Source organism: Equus asinus, chromosome 1 (assembly GCF_041296235.1).
Source record: "Equus asinus isolate D_3611 breed Donkey chromosome 1, EquAss-T2T_v2, whole genome shotgun sequence".
In the NCBI taxonomy this organism is placed as follows: Eukaryota; Metazoa; Chordata; class Mammalia; order Perissodactyla; family Equidae; genus Equus; species Equus asinus.
This window is the reverse complement of record NC_091790.1, coordinates 138,927,577-138,944,399: the sequence shown is the minus strand read 5'-3', so window position 1 is coordinate 138,944,399 and position 16,823 is coordinate 138,927,577. Positions and strand designations below refer to the sequence as shown.

Here is a 16,823-nt window from a genome sequence, read left to right as displayed (position 1 = left end):
ATTAAAGTATGGCAGCCCAGAGCCTGCAGAGCTAAAGGGCGAAGAACACTGGGACGAATCCCACTCTGAAAAGCTCAGGGAGCAACCAACCGCTGCAGTAAATGAGGACAAGCGGCCTTGTGTTATGTTTTCTTTTCAAATATTTTTTTTAACATCAAAAACACATTGCGGGGTAGTGAAGACTTCGGGAGCATCCTACAAAAACAGGCTGCATAATTTTGATATTGAAAGCCAGCCTAGGTTTAATTAACTGCCAGTACTCAGCCACATCCTTGAGCTCGAGATAGCCAATAACAATCTTGTAATTTCTAAATGTGAACGCCACTCAGGTGGAGACCAAACAGTGAGGGTTTCAGCTTACCTCTTAAAATGTAAACATGAAATTTCAGATATCCATAGCAACCAGACCTCCTTCCACCTTAGACACCTTCTTCAAAAAAAAAAGGGAGGAAAAAGCATTTCTGTGGTGGGTGGCAGCCCACAGTTGCCTATTAAAATGATAACATCGAAATATAAACAGCCAAACCTTTTCATCATTTATTGACAGATGACTTACAAGACTGCTAGTGAAATCCTTTAAGAACCTTTTCAGACATATTGGAAATGAAGACACCGGCAGCAAGTTCGATTGACAAGTAATTACAATTAATGCCACCACAATCACTAACAAAACACATTTAGCTATATATTTGTATGCCAATATTTAATAGCAAAACAGAATCCTGGGAATGCCACCAGGCCCAAAAGCTCTCTATCTGATTTTTACCAATTTAGCAACCAGCCAGGCTAGAGCAGAACAAAGAGATTGCGGGCTGCAAAACCGAGGTGCCCTGATTCTGAAAAACCCTGCCAGCTCTGGGTATCCGGAGCCTTCAGTCACCGCTCTTTTCAAAGGGTGAGAAATCAGGGCTGCCTTTCTAGCATTCACGAATTTAGCCTGTCCTGTCACCCTTTCCTTAGGAAGTGTTTCTTAAGAGCTAGACCTTAGTATTCACTTCACTTCACAAAACAGTAACTCTCCAGTGTAACACTGGCAGCAGAATGGATAAACAAATGATACATTCACACAGTGGAATACTATATAGCCACGAAAGTAAGTGAACTACAACTAAATGCAACAGTATGAATGAATCTCAAACAGAATGTTAAACGAAAGATGCTAGCCATTAAATATTACATACTGTATGATTACGTTTGCAGAACGTTCAATAACGGCAAAACTAATCTATGACATTAGAAAGGGGACAGTGATTACCCTTGGGTGGAGTAGAGACTGAAGGTGTGCATCTAGGTTTCTCCTAATAGTCTCCTGATATTTCTTCTAGTACTTGATCTGGGGGCTGGTTTCAAGCGTTGTTCACTTTGTAAAAATATCAAGCTGTATACTCCTGATTTGAATACTATTAGGCATACTTATTATATTTTCAAGGAATTTACAAACAACAACTCCAAACAACCCCAATTCAACCGTTGTTGAGCAGCCTATCTGCCAGGCTCTATGATGGAACCAGGACAAATAGGATAATCTTTACCCTCCAGAAATTTATAGTCAAATAGGAGAGATGAATTAAAAAAGCAAAACCAGGGGCCAGCCTGATGGTGTAGTGGTTAAGTTCATGTGCTCTGTTTTGGCAGCCTGGGATTCGCAGGTACGGATCCCGGGGAACAGAACTACACACCACTTGTCAAGCCACACTGTGTTGGTGTCCTACATACAAAATAGAAGAAGATTGGCAACAGATGTTAGCTCAGGGCCAATATTCCTCACCAAAAACAAACAAACAAACAAAATATATTATTTTATATGGCATGGGCTACTAAAGAATTAGGTAAAAGGCACTGTGGGAGCAGTTTCTTCGACCATCATGGTGAGGGAAGTCCACAGAAGGTGACCCTGAGCCAAGCCTTGAGCAACGAGTTCAATAAGCATAAAGGAAATGGGCATTCTAGGTATGGTACCACTGGTACTTAGGGTGAGGCACCATGGAAAAGCAGGATACACATCGTGTTAGAAAATGAAAATCACGCATCTAGGGCGGGCGTGGACAATTAAGAAGTGTTCATCTTTATGTATTTGTTGAGTACTTCACAGTTTTTCAAAGAGCACTTTACTCATATCCAATTGACAAGTATCTGTAAATACAGTTAAATGGACTATGCAGCACCAACAAGCGTGGTGCAGGAAGGGAGGGAGAAAGGACAGAAGCCAGGCTGCAGACGTTAATACTCATGAGCAGCACAACAGCAATGGCCATAACCACCATTTATGCTTCATACTTATATTCGGTGTCTGATGCATTCAATCCTCACACCAATTCCAGGAGCGTGGGACTACTCTTATCTCCATTTGCTGGATGCCAAAACTGAGGTTTAGTGAGGCTCACTAACTGCCTAAGGCCATATAGCCAGTAAGCAGCAGAGCGGCTCCTGGTACCTGGTGGGTGTGCCTCTTAGGTTGTCTGCTCAGTGAATGCACCGCGCTGCACACGGCCCTTGACTGTCAGGCATCAGCTCTCTCCTTGCAGCCTGGGCAGCAGCAGGAGCCTATGTGGTGGGCCGGCTCCAGACAAACACAACCCACCACAGTCAGGACTGCAGCTCCTCTAGGCCTATGGCATCCGAGTGACCAAGTGATCACCCTGAAGACACTGGGAGAGGCTGGTGGATGATCTCTTTCCCTCAACACCCTCCATTTCCAACCTTCCCAGCCTGAAGAGGAGAAGCAACTTCACTGTTGCTAATTCTGCTTCTGGGAGCTACTGGGGGGAGGGGCGAACGACGCGGACTGTACACACATCTTCTGGCTCCAGCTCTCAGCTGTCCCCGGGCTACGATGGGGGCTGACTTCCTCTCCAGGAGCACTCTCACTCTCAGCCTTCTCACACTGTTGAGGGATCCCTAAAACTGGCAGCATTCTGGAAAATGTGTTTCTTGACTAGAGGTGGCCTTAAAAGATGCAGTATGTGAAACAGCTGAGGTCTAGAAAATACTTGGAGGAGGTGATCTGGAGACTAGAAATGAGGACTTGGCAGCCTCTTGCTGAAGCTCCAATTTAACAATGACGAGAGGGAAGCGACTGGAGTGCCATCTGGGAAATGTCTTTAAAGAAATGTGTGCTATCCTGAGGGAGGAGGCAAGGCAACATTCACATGGAAGGCAGAGGGCTTTGTTTTCTAAGTCAGACTCTCCGTTTTATTTGTCCTGGCCGTTAATTCCACAATGAAGGGTCTGATAGCAAACTGCTCAAACCACGCCAAATGTGGCTGGCCAGGCGCAGGCGCCCACCCGCCCCACAACACAGCCGGCCTGCTATTTCAGGCCTCGGGTTCTGTGAAACAGACGCCGCTGCCCTCCATCCTGGGTTGTGCGAAATTATGCGGTGGTTTGGTGAAGTCAACAAATAACTAGAATGAACCACATTTTGGGAAATAGAAAAGCAGCTGGCATCAGTTCTGGTCTTCAGAGGCAGTAAATGAGGACAGCTATCCTCTGTTGCCTCTTATCTGAGAGTTGGCTTTTTAAAGACTTTTTATTGGGAAAGGATTTCAAATAAATATGTAAGTTGCTGAAATGAAAAGAGCACAAAGAACACCCATATGCCTTTTACCTAGATTCATCTATTGTTAATATTTTGCCCCATTTACTTTATCACCTGCTTTCTCTCTCTCTTCCCTCCTCCCCGACACACTTCTTTGTGTATTTCCTAATTATAGGGATATACTTGTACATAACCACAGAACAGTTATCTACTTCAGTATATTTAACACTGATATATTTTTAACGAATCTATCATTCATATGTAGTTTTGTCAGTCAGCCCAATAATGTCCTTCCAGCCCAACACAAACCTACCTTTGTCATGATCTTACCCTAACATTTCTCTTTTCCATTAGTACTTAGATTTACTTCTCTTGTGACTGTTATTATGTCCTGCCTTGCACCGTATGGCTATTTACTCCTCTACCAGACTGCAAGCTTCTGAAAGGCAGGGCAAATATCTGCTGGATGAATTGCCGGGTGTATCTATGTTTGTATGTAGACATATATATAAAAATGGCTATAGAGTTAATTAATTTGTATCAGATGTTTTAAGATTTCCATGGTGTCATTTAAAAAAAATGAATACTTTTCCCTCTTAGCCTAAGAAGATTCATATACTATAATAACCTTTAAAGAAAACTATCAAACTACAACAGTCTTTGCTCATGAGGTGAATTTGCTGAAATATTTTTACATAGTATTGTCATTTATTTTGAGCATATGAGAGGGTAAATTACAATTCCGAAGCACTTTAACACACGAGAGAAGTAGTTTGAACAACATAGTCCGTATCTGGCTAGGCACTAAGCACTAAAGATAATATGACATGGGAATGATGACAAGTAGTGTCTGTATCAAAAGAGTCTCAGGAGTGGGTGGGGAGATCATTATGATTATAAAAGACCAGGGTCAACAAGGCAGCTACTAAGGCAACGACTAGACAGAAAAGTTGGTTTGAATCACAATGTCACTCCTTTAATCCCTCACTTGTGTTTCATCCTTACTACCATTTTATGCACCTTTTATTCATTTAACCTCATAGACAAGGACGAGGGAAACTTGAATGTCCTCAAAGCATTTCAGAAAGCTGTCCATGAAGTCCAAATTGTTGTACCTTCTCACACAGAAGGAATAGATTTTTTTTAAAAGAACCCTCATAATTCTAACATCCAGAGATAACTACCATTAATACTTTGGTATAATCATTTCAGTCTTCCCCATGCATATGTATAAAATAGATGTTATTTTATCAGTATCAAATCACATTCATACATTTTTGTAACACATTTATTTTGTAATTTGCTTTATTTTTTTCTTCACTTAAAAGTATATCATAAGCTGTCATTTTCAATGGCTAAATAGGGTTTCATTGTATAGCTGCATCTAAATTTATATAACTAGTCTCCCAGTGATAGATATTTCTAGATTTTTATTTTGCAATTAGGAAATAAAAAAGCAGATGGCATCCGTTCTGGTCTTCAGAAGGTAGTAAATAAGGATGGCTAATCTCTGTTGCCTCTTAGCTGAGAGTTGGCTTTTTAAAAATTTTTTAATGGGAAGTGATTTCAAGTAAGCAGATAAGCTGAAAAAGTAAAAACAGTATGAAGAACACTGCAGACCCTTCACCCAGATTCCTCTATTGTTAATATTTTAAACAATGCTGCAATGAGAAGTCTTGTAGTTTAGTTAAATCTTTTCTCTCATTCTTCATTAGTTCCCACAGGAATAACTCCTAGAAATGAAAATTCCTCGGTTTTAAAGCTCCTGATATTAAGTATTGCCCAACTGCCTTTTAGCAATATTGTGACAATTTTAACTCCTGTTGCAATGCCAGAGAGCACCTCTTTACCTGTACCCTTGGGCATTAACTTTGACAATTAAATATGTGCAACAGGGCTCCTTGTTTAAATTTGGATTTCTTTGATTTATATATCAGATTAAACACTAAATAACTTAATTGGAAATTTGTACTCTCCTTTTATGGTTTGAGGCTATAAATATTTAAATGATAAAAAGAAAAACTAAAGAAGATAAAATAGTATTTAAAGCATTATTTCAAATCCAGTAAAATCTAATTCCACTCCACATAATAAAACAGGCATAAGAAGAAACAAGGAACATTTGTTCCAAGTTTAAGCACAAATGTCACTTGTGAACATTGCTCTTGCTCTGCTGCTATGAAGGATCAGATCATTTTGTAAAGTGCCTGTCAGATTTTGGCTATTTTGTATTTTCTAGGGAGCTGAATGTTAAAAATCAATAGAAATGTTCTAGCATTCGTGCCGCCTTTCAAAGGGTTAGACAGACTCATGCCTGCAACATTCAAAGCCATTTCTGTTTAGAATCTTGGGAAGGAACCTATTCCAAACTTCCAGAATAACAGCTGGCAGGCTATAATTTAGAGTTGCATACAGGATAATGTGTATTAGTCCATTACTAAGCTGTAAGCTGACACCAACCTTTGGAATTGCTTTCTCAGAGGAAACGTTGAAGAGCCAATGCCTCAATCATTTCCAACAGGGCTGGGAAAAACATTCAGACAACCCATTAGATCCTTTCATCTCCCATTTTGATGATTTTCATCAAAAGGGAGGTGGAAAGGGGGTGATTAGACACAAATTTTCACTCTGGTGAAAATCCAAACGTGTATTTTTAAGCTCAAGACATTGATAACATATTGGCAAGTTCTTGTCCCCACTTATGTGAATCATACCAGCCACCCAGAATATCCTAATGGTGATGAACATGTTCAGAAAGAGGGGATGGTAAGCAGATATAAGGCAAATATTGCAATCCATATTTGACAAGCAAAGGGCATTTTTGTGAATACCAATAGAAACCTTAAATCACCAAGGATTAGGTTTGAGATTTTCAGTTGCCCAAGTCTATGTTGAACTGCATTCTGACTGGGAGATCAGAGTTGTTCGCTTGTGATGTATAAGAGTCTGCAATGGTTACACAGGTTTGGCTAAGACCTTGTTAGAGCAGCTGAGGGACTCTACTGGAGAGCGAGCTTTGGGATAGGTCAAAGACGTAGGCTCCATCCCTGCTCACGCAGTCTAGGTTGTCTCTGCCACAAAACAGGATAGGCCAGATACTCTGGCTCCAGCCACTATGAGCTGAACCACTGAGCCATATTAGCTTCCCACATGTTCTAGCTCCAAGCTTTGTCTATGAACAAATAGCGCTTGATCTAAATCTAAGCCTGCCATCAAAATTAGCTGAAATCTAATGAACAATGAAAGTTTTTTCTAAGGTGTGACCTAATGTGTTTCTTCATTCCCCATTCTCATCACAAGCTGAAAAATGCCATCTACTATACAGCCCAGCAACATCCCATGGAAATATAACGTGAATCACATATCTAATTTTAAATTTTCTAGTAGCCACATTTAAAAAGAAAAAGATGAAATTAATTTTAAGAATATATTCTATTTAACCTAATGCATCCAACATGTTATAATTTCAACATATAACCAATATAAAAGTCATTAAGGTAGTTTCCATTTTTTTCACTCCAAGTTTTTAAAATCCAGTGTACATTTTATACTTACAGCGCCTCTCAATCTGGACGAGCCACGTTTCAGGTGCTCAATAGCCCCATGTGCCTAGTGGCTACTGTATTGAAAGGAACACAGATCTAGAGATTAGAATGTAGCTCAGGACTACCAAAGCAATAGAAGGACAATTCAAGATGCAAAACACAGAAGTGGAATCTCATGACCACTGTGCTCACTTTGTAAACCTACTGATGCAAAGAAACACGGGGAGATTCTCTGCAAATCATCCATTCAACCCCTATGTGTGCTTTCCAACAACCCTGATGACATCACATTTCAATGGGGGAAAACTGTTCTCAACAGTAGCCCTTAAATACAAAGCCACGAGCCTCTCCTGTTATTCCTTGGCAAACAACACAGCTGTAAAGAGGTGCCCAATGTGAAGAACACACAAAATTGTTTTCACGCCATCATGGTGCCAATTTTTGTTAGCATCATGCCAACATTAAGTTCTTGTAAGTAACTGTCATGCAGGGCCTGAATTTTAAAAATGTGTTAGTAATACCTTATTATAACTTTCCCTTTCATGCAAATGCCATTTGTATGATGAAGTTATGTAATTTCCAAATGTGTGCATCTTGCTCAAAGCAATGAAAAGAATGATGAACAGATATTATGAGAGAGTTGAAATTGCTTCCCCCAATGACGTATCTTTGTTTCAATTACGTAGAGAACTTTTGCAAATAAGCTAGAAAATGTTGCTATCCCACAAAAATGATTTTTCGAGTACAGTCTTCCCTCATATAACACAATCTATAATTTAGTAATAATAATAACACTTCACAAAGTGGATAGTCCTTTACTGTTTACAAAGCATGGTTCACACTGTCTCATTAAGCTTCACAAGAAACCTTGTGAGGCAGAGATGGCAAAATAAGCAAAATACAAGTTCTTTGTCACTGGCTTTCTTCCAACAATTTACTTCCTTTGGGCACACTGACTATTTACAAGGTCAATGTAGGCGGTCTCTGTTTTTTAAAAATTACTATTAATGAATCTTTCAGGTTGCTTGATAAACTATGTCCTCATGGTCACTTGGTTTTCACACTGAATAAGTCAAAGTTCCTGTCCTACTCAATCCTGGTCAAATAAATTCTACTAGCCAAAGCAATTCCTTTATTATTCAGTTAATCCTAATTTTAAAAAATGGTGGGCTGAAGTCTTGACCCAGAGACTGATTTACTCTTTAAGACACTTTACGTGAAGTCCTGCCTGGTATGGGAACAGCTAAGCCTCTGAACAGTTGTCCCCTACGGTCCTCACCAAGAAAAAAGGCGTGAAAACAAAAGGCCCCTGAAAAAATTAAAACTCTGAAGTCAAAAGACTGACTTTAGATTTTAAGAAGAATTTGCTACAAGAATAGAGTCAGGAAAGAGGTTTGATGAGAAGAAATAAGGAAATAGGAGTCTTTAGATATGACAGTGCTCAAGACCAGATAACTCAAGTCCCATTTTCAGAAAAAAAAAAAAATGTAAGGAAACTAAGAAGGCTTTTGAAATTATAAAATAAGGAATTAAATAGCTGTACTTTTTCAAAGAATTTAAACATTTTTCAAAACCTGGAGTCCTAGCTCGGCTAGGCGCTGCTTATCCTTGGTATCTACACCTAAAAGTCAAGGAGGAAAATTGGAGGGAACATGTTTGTGCATGGAGAGAAAAATATACCATTGGGCTGATTATATATCTGCTACATATGTCCCAGCTCGCTGTCTTACACTTAAAAGTGTGGGGAAGTCTGGGTATCGTAAAAATAGTCCTTCCCCCCAGCATGGAAATAGGAAGGAATGAGAAGAAGGACCTGAGCTTCATGTGTGGTTTTACTTTCTCTTACTGTAAATGCCACACATGGAGTATAGTAAGAATAGCAAACCGAGCAAAACAGGTTTTGGTTTCCTTAGTTAAACAGCTCAGTAGAGTTGAAGTCCCCTCATGCCAAAGCAAGTTAACCAATCAGCCCTTCTCTGGAGAGTTTTGTTTTCTGTGTCTTATAGAAATATGAAGGTCACTCACTTTGGAGTAACATTTGAAATACATTTCAAAATATACTGGAGTATGTTTAAGGAGGTTTTTTAATTACTGAAGCCACCTTTCAACTCATTGATATTAAAAAAGAAAAGAAAAAAATCCCAAAGAAAAATTTGATTTGTCATTGATTTGAATGAAGTTTAAAAATATAATACAGCAGCTGTCCAATTTTATGTCATTGAAATTCTAGTTTCATATTTTTTAATTGCTACTATGAAAAATTCTTTGATTGCACTTGATGAAATTAAGTTTTGCCTTCTTAATGATTAAACATGGGAAAATTCAAATGTGTTCTAGTTAAGAATTTAAATTATTGTATGTGTTTAAAAGATGAAGCAAAATCTACTGGGACATTATTTTATCTCAAGGCTAGATACAATATGCAGTAATTGCATACAGCACTTGCTCACTCTCAGTTCTCTCAAAATGACTAAAATAATTGCTTCAAAGAATAAGACAGCAAAGGTTTACTGGGTTAAAGGAAAGGAAACTGTAGGATCATACTGCTCATAACCATATTGTGACAGGAGTCATTTTAGAGAATGAAAATGACATATTCATCATCAGTTGTGGTGTGATAGTCTCATGAGTCACCGGTCAGTCAACACACTCATAAATATGGTGCACATTCACCTCCCAGGATTTCATTTTTATAGATGACCAGGGTGTTTGCAGACAAGAGAGCAACCAGGGAACCCACTGGCTCCTCAAAGACCCCCAGATCACACTAAGATTTTTGATGATGAAGCCCACACCATATGTTTCTTACTGTAGGAAAAATCTGTCCCAGACTATAGCTGAATGCTAAAATGGAAAAAGTGAAACGAGTCAGCCTTTGAAACAAAAGAAATAATGGCGGTAAAAGGGGATCACTGTGCCACAGGAAAGGGCACTCTCAGAAAATGTCTCTTTGTCCTACAGATGTATGGAATGTTTCGAGATTTGTAATATTTTTGAACTTCTTTTTAAAAACACTGTACTTATTAATGCAAGAAAATACAATGTCATTTTGATAAAGACTACAATAAACTTGATTTTATGAAGGTAGCTATCATCTTAGCAGGGATTGTGCACAGAAAAGGAGAGAGACCATCTGATTATTACTATTTCCTAAACATCCACTGAAAATTATATAATTCTTGACTGAATGCTAAAGTGGCCACTCACCACTAAGTTACTCAAGTTTCCTCCTCTGTGAGTGGTCACGGGAGTCCTAAATATGACGAGCAAACTTTCTCACACCTTGGATCCTAATAAACAGTTTTCATAAAGTAGAATATTGAGTCTATTTATAAGCAAAGGCAGTCATGATATTCATAACTCCAAAAGTGGCACCTTTAACAATTATAAATATATTAAATAGTAAAGCTTGGAGAACATGTTTTCTTTTATTCAATTTAAAGTAATCTCTTAAAAATCAACCAAGATTTTGGAAAATAATTACTTTGAGATGTAAGGCAAATATATGATAATAAAGATTACTTTAAAAAGTCCTCTTTCACTAATTTAGAATGGCTTTAGTTTTACAGAAAAGTTGCAAAGATAGTACAGAGTCTTCTTGTACACCCTCAGCATCAGTTTCCCTACGTTAACACCTTACATTTATTGTTGTTAGTGCCATTAAGTTGATTCTGACTCCTCGTGACCTGGGTATAGCAGAGTGGAAACCTGCTGCTATTCACGGGGTTTTCATGGCCAATTTTTTGGCAAGTGGGTGGCCAGGTCCTTCTTCCTTGTGACATCTGACATTACTATGTCATTTGTCACAACTAATGAACTAATCTTGATACAGTGTTATTATCTAAAGTCCATCCTTTATCCAGATTTCCTTAGTTTTTACTTGTGTGCCTTTTTTCTGTCCCAGGAGCCCCCAGAGTACTGCATTACATTTAGTCATTGCATCTCCTTAGGCTCCTCTAGACTGTGACAGTTTCTCAGACTTTCCTTGTTTTTGATAACCTTGAAAGTTTGGTGGAATACTGGTCTGGTACTTAGTGTGATGCCCCTCTACTGGAATTTGTCTGATGTTTTTCTCATGATTAGGCTGGGGTTATGGCTTTGGGGAAAGAAGACTATAGAAGTAAAGTGCCATTCCCAACATATCATACTAAGGGTACATGCTATCAATATGATTTGTCACTATTGATGTGGACCTTGACTACTTTGAGGCAGTGTCTGTCCAGTTTCCCCATCTTAAAGTTACTCTCCACCCCCTCCTTTCATACTATACTCCATGGAAGGAAGTTACTACGCATAACCCACACTTAATGATCAGAGAGTTAGGCTCCACATCATTGAAAACACAGTACCTGAATAAGTTATTTGGGATTCTTTTGTATGGGAGATTTGTCTATTCTCCCTGATTTATTTAGCTATTCTGTCATTTATTTACATCATTATGGACTCATGGATATGTATTTTATGCTTTGAATTATAATCCAATACTCATCCTTGAGTTATGAATCCAATCCAATCCAATCCAATGATTTCCTACTTATTTTGCTGCGCAAGTGGTTCCAGCTTTGGCCATTGGGAGATTTTTCCGTCTGCTCCCAAATATTACTTTTTTAAAAGATAACTACATCTTTCCTGTTCTCACTTAATGTTTTTCCCCAAATTATATATGAGAAGAACATGCCAATATTCATGTTGATTTTGTACCGTTTTAAATGTCAAACCCAGATTCTTAACTTTGGTGTGCAATGGCTCACACAGGGAGGTCAGCAGGCCAAGTTCCTTTCTTAGTTGATGGACTATAGGTCCTTGCCTGGAGTTCAGCCATTCCTCAGAATGAAGACAACGGATCATTCCAGCTTTTTTTCAGAAACTGTCATAATTTTTTCTCCTTTACTTCATTTTATATGTTCTTCTATGAAGTGTTGGCTATGCAAAGCTGACTTTTAAATGATTACAAATAGGAAACTAAATATCAAACCTAATTAACCCTACGTCTGTGAAATTAACCTCTATTTGTGAAAACAGAATGGAAATCACATGACATTTAGAGCTGGAATTAGCATGTTATATTTCTAACTAGACAATCCAGAACTAGCTTTTTTCCCACTCTTTGAAAAAACCTCTAGTTCAGTGACATTGGATCAGCAATCACATTCCATGCCTGGATTTTATTTTACTTCTTTGGGATATGGTGTAACTTATAGAAAACATTATTTAGATAGATATTTCAGTAGAATTGCTAATTTAAGCAGGAATGAATGAGCTTATATAAATATATAAGAATATACATATATAAGATGTACATACATACATATATAAGAATACACAGCAAAATTCTGAGTTTTCTATTGAGAAAAATATCAACCTGGTGCAATTAAATTTTCATTTCCCGAATATTCTGGGTTGCCTGTACTGTGCAGAAGAAACAGCTCTCTCGGGGTCCCTCTCTCCCATGTTTCAAGAGTAGAATAAAAAGAGTTTCTAAGACTGTTGAGCAGTACTCCTTAAGAAGGTCTCACAAGATTTAAGTTCTGATACATTGCCTATTAAAAAGGAAAAGGCCTGAATTCAGGGAATTCTAGGCTGTCCCCCAAATGAAAATATTTATGATATTTGTTTAAAGGAAAAAATGGGAGTATGGGGAAATGGCAAACAAAACATTTGTCCTAACAATAAAGAATTTAAAATAAACGATACATAGGGGCGCGGGGAACAGTGGGCTCTGCATAAATGTGCCCCAAGGCCTCAGCAAACCTCTGTTCACCTCGAGGAAGTCAGTTCACTCCTTTCCCTGAGGAATTTCTTCAGCCTGACTGCTTTTGAAGGTACCAACAGCAACAAACCACGACAAAAAGGCCAACTGCTAACAGTCGTGCACCCAGACGCAGACACACACATCCCTGCTCCCACCTCTCTCCCTCCGCACCTTCAAAATCTCGCTCGTGAACCAGAAGCTGTGTCGCCTCCACCGGGAAGGGTGGGAGCACTCCGGCCCGTCTTCCTTGGTTAGTAGGTGGGAAAGGAAACAACCAAAAGGAAAACTACAAACCCACAGCCAAAAACTAAGCCCAGGGAGGACTCACTAGGGTCCACCTTGGGGCAGAGGGTTTCTGACACGGTCTATAAGGTGGACAGCGGCGTAAAGAAAACCTGGCTCGTGAAAATTAAAACTAGTTGGGTGACCTTTCACTGGGAATAAAATTAAATTGATTCTCCTGTGAAACAGAAAACTATGGGGGTTTTTGCCATTTTTTTTTTTTTTAATTTGAAGAAAGGGAAACAGAGGCAGACAGGTCAACTGACCTTCTGAAGGCCACCCAGAGAGCCTCTTGGGCTTCAGCTTCTCTTTAAAATAAAGGTTTACTTTAGATACTCAAATAGACATTTTAAAATGTTGTGCAAATCCAAAACCTCAACCACTGGTCCCCATGTTTACAGTTCAGGATTATACAAATTTCCCTTGGTCCTCTGAGGCCTCATCTAAGAGACTTGATTGATGCTCTCCTGCAGCCCCAGGCCAAGGGGCAGAATGTTTCAGGGAGAACACAGCCATTAGCTAATGGAAGACATTTTTCATCCTGTGGAAGGACAGACGACTGCAGCCAGCTACAGGGCCAGCCAAAAGTGGCACCTACCGGCTATGAAGGACGGCGAGTGCCCAGTGCCCACATGGCGAAGGAAAACCACATTAAGCAAAGTTCAGATTCACCGAGAACTTTATCATGATGTTTTTGGCACTCCCTGACACCCCCATAAAGATGAATTGCAGTTTGATTACCGTAGTATTTTGGTGCTTTCTATTTCACCAGTGTTCCTGTGTGACTGGAGGGGTGGGGGAGTCCTGCAGAAGATACCCATGTGCGTGGTGGAGGTTCTAGAATTTCTCTGTAGCAAGGGCTTAGGTATAGCATTTTCTTTGGAAGGAGACTAGGGAGAGAGTTGGCTAGAAATTTTGACTTGAAACTGTGTTTGCATAGCAGTTTATAAAATATTAAGGGACTGTCAGTTCATCTCAAAGAATGGAGGTCTGGTCGAGATGTAAGAGTTCCTCCTCAGAGTACTTCTTAACATTGCCACTGTCTGTAAGAGAAACGCCTGCATGAGAAGAGAGAATGCTTCTGAGTCTATAAGACCACGCCCACCTCCCACCGACTTCTCCCTATCAAGGCCCCCGACATCCCCTCCCCAGTCCATACCCCAGATGGCCAAGGTTGCAGAGATATTTTCTCGTCATTGTACCAGGTCAGGGGATAACTGGCAAGGCTAGTTGGAAAGTGAAAGTGTACACAGGTTTTTATTTTCCCCTTCTTTTGGCTCTGCATGAATAGAACTTTCACAGAAGAACCTCAAGCTGATGGAAAAATTAGATAATCACACCCGGTTGCCCTGAACTCATCCTCCCAGGGGGTCAGCTAAGGGCTCTGCAGATGGGTGAAGGAAAGTGAACCACCCAGTTTTACCGATGCCTCTGGGGAGACAAGATGGCAAAAGACATGAAGAAACAATTTTGACAAACTTAAGACAGTTTTCTCATTCTGATTGCTTTGACTGAATAAAAATAATTTCCATGTATGTTTTTAAAAGTGCTGAGATCACTGAGTTTTCTTAAAAGTAAGCCAGCAGTGCCCTCTACTGGCTGTTTTTTCTGTAGCGTGCAGGATCTAAAATAGGGCAAAACAGCAAGGCTGGGTTTAAGAGACACAGAAAAAACGTCCAAGCAAAGATTGTGTATGTCACAGAAAAATATCGATACTCACATATTAAAAATTAACTGTGAAATCGTAGCCATTCCTAAATGTTCAGGAAAGTACTTTGCTATAAGACATATGAAAACTAGGCTCAAAATAGAAAATACACAAAGAAAATGGAGAACAACGTATTTCTAATAGAATACAAGTGTCTACTGATTATTCCATCATTTTAACAAACATATTCAAATATTAAACAAAATTTTCCCCTTTAGAGGAAACTGCACAAATAAACACATAGTGATATTTCTGAAATTCACATAAGTTAAGCCAGTTTTTCCACTCATATCCAAGCTCTGCTTACATACTGCAGTTTCAAGTTTAAGGCAAAGGAAAGCTCGCCAATCAAAGGCTTTTATTGGCAATGGAAAATAAAGTCCCAAAGCCCACAGCTAACTGACTTTATATGGGAAATATTTGATTTTGAGAAATGTTTTTATACTTGAGAAAGATAATTTTTAGTTAGAAACATTTCCATCTGTGGTTAGTTTCTTTTAAATAAATATTTTAAATACGGGGACCAGAATGACTTCTAAATGTTCTTCGTCAGGCATTTCAGACACAATGTTATGGTACTGAGCATACACTCCCAGAGACAAAGCAATTCTCAAAGCTTCGCAAGCCCAGAGATTCTGAGAGTGGGGATAACTGGCTATTTACCCTGAGGCAAATCAACCTCCTTCCCTTTTGGTGAGTTCACTTTTTTCTGTTGTTGAACGCATACTAATGAACACGCCATCAAGCACAGTTTCAGTTTCTCTGCCTGTGAGCTGGAATGGGGAACCCTTTTTATTGACACATCCCAACTTAGAAGAAATATTCTAACCTAATTGAAAAGCAGACAAGCAAAATATTGTGACTTTGTTAATGTGGGGATGTGTATCATATAAGTTTACAACCCTTTAAAGTGAAAAGTGAACATTTCTAATTTCATTTCATCGACAAAGAGAAATTCTAATCTGTGAATTTACGGATTTTACTTGACTGCAATTTGCCAGAGTCTGGCAGACAGTAGGCACTCAAGAAAATACAGAGAACATTTTGACAGCTTCTCACACAGGTTGATTTTGCGTCCTTTTACAGTCATGAGGGACAGGGGGATCATTCGGTCTCACCCTGCTCCATCAGGATGTGGCTCCTCTTAGTCGCCAATACATTGTTTCGAAAAACAACTTTTTCGGCAGTGTATAGAAATAAAACATAAATACTCATTAAGGATTTTGGTTCATAAAATACAAATTAAATAGAAAAAGAAAATATTTGGAGATATACCTAGGTTCAAATCCCAGCATTACATTTTTATAGTTATGTGACTTCATGCATGTTCGTTAACCCTTTCTGATCCTCTGCTGCCTGGTCTGTAAATACTTTTCAGAGCTGTTGTCTTGGAGATAATATGTGAAGGCTTCTCGCACATAAGTGTTCAATGAATGATAGCTATTACTAGATTTATCATTATTGTGTGTCCTTGGCTCTCTTTGTGACCATACAAAAATCTCGTGCTTTCTGAATTAGGAAGAGCTTCATTATCTACCAATGAAGAAAATGATAGCACATTAAACAGCTCATTCACTGGCTCACTTAAGATACAACGGAGATCATTCATTTCAGGGTCAAACAATGTATTTTGAAGGGTGTAGGGTAAAAAATAAAATGCTGCAAGATTTTCTCTTGAATCAAAAATCTCATTTTGATTAAAAAGAAAACAAGTGAGTCAATTCAAAAGAACTACATGGGCAAGGTTATTTGCTCAGCTTCCCTTTTAGGACATGATCACCAGATCTCTGGCTGCTTGAGCAAGACCACTTTGGGCAAAGGCTACAAAACCATGTGCCACAGGCGGGCACAGCTGGCACTCAGAGGAGGAAATACAGAGAAGACCTGGTAAGGAATTCAAGGAAAACAGGAATGAATGCAAACAGCAGTTCCTCACAGGCAGACTTCATTCTCAAATTGCACACCAGTGGAGCCACTAATAAATTATTAGGTATCTTC

At 39.1% G+C, this 16,823-nt stretch overlaps 1 protein-coding gene across 4 annotated transcripts in view; it reads right to left on the bottom strand.

Moving 5' to 3' along the window:
• DYNC1I1 (dynein cytoplasmic 1 intermediate chain 1) overlaps positions 1 to 16,823 on the bottom strand; it is a 282,823-nt gene that overhangs the window by 150,436 nt on the left and 115,564 nt on the right. The gene's annotated exons all lie outside the window — the stretch shown is intronic.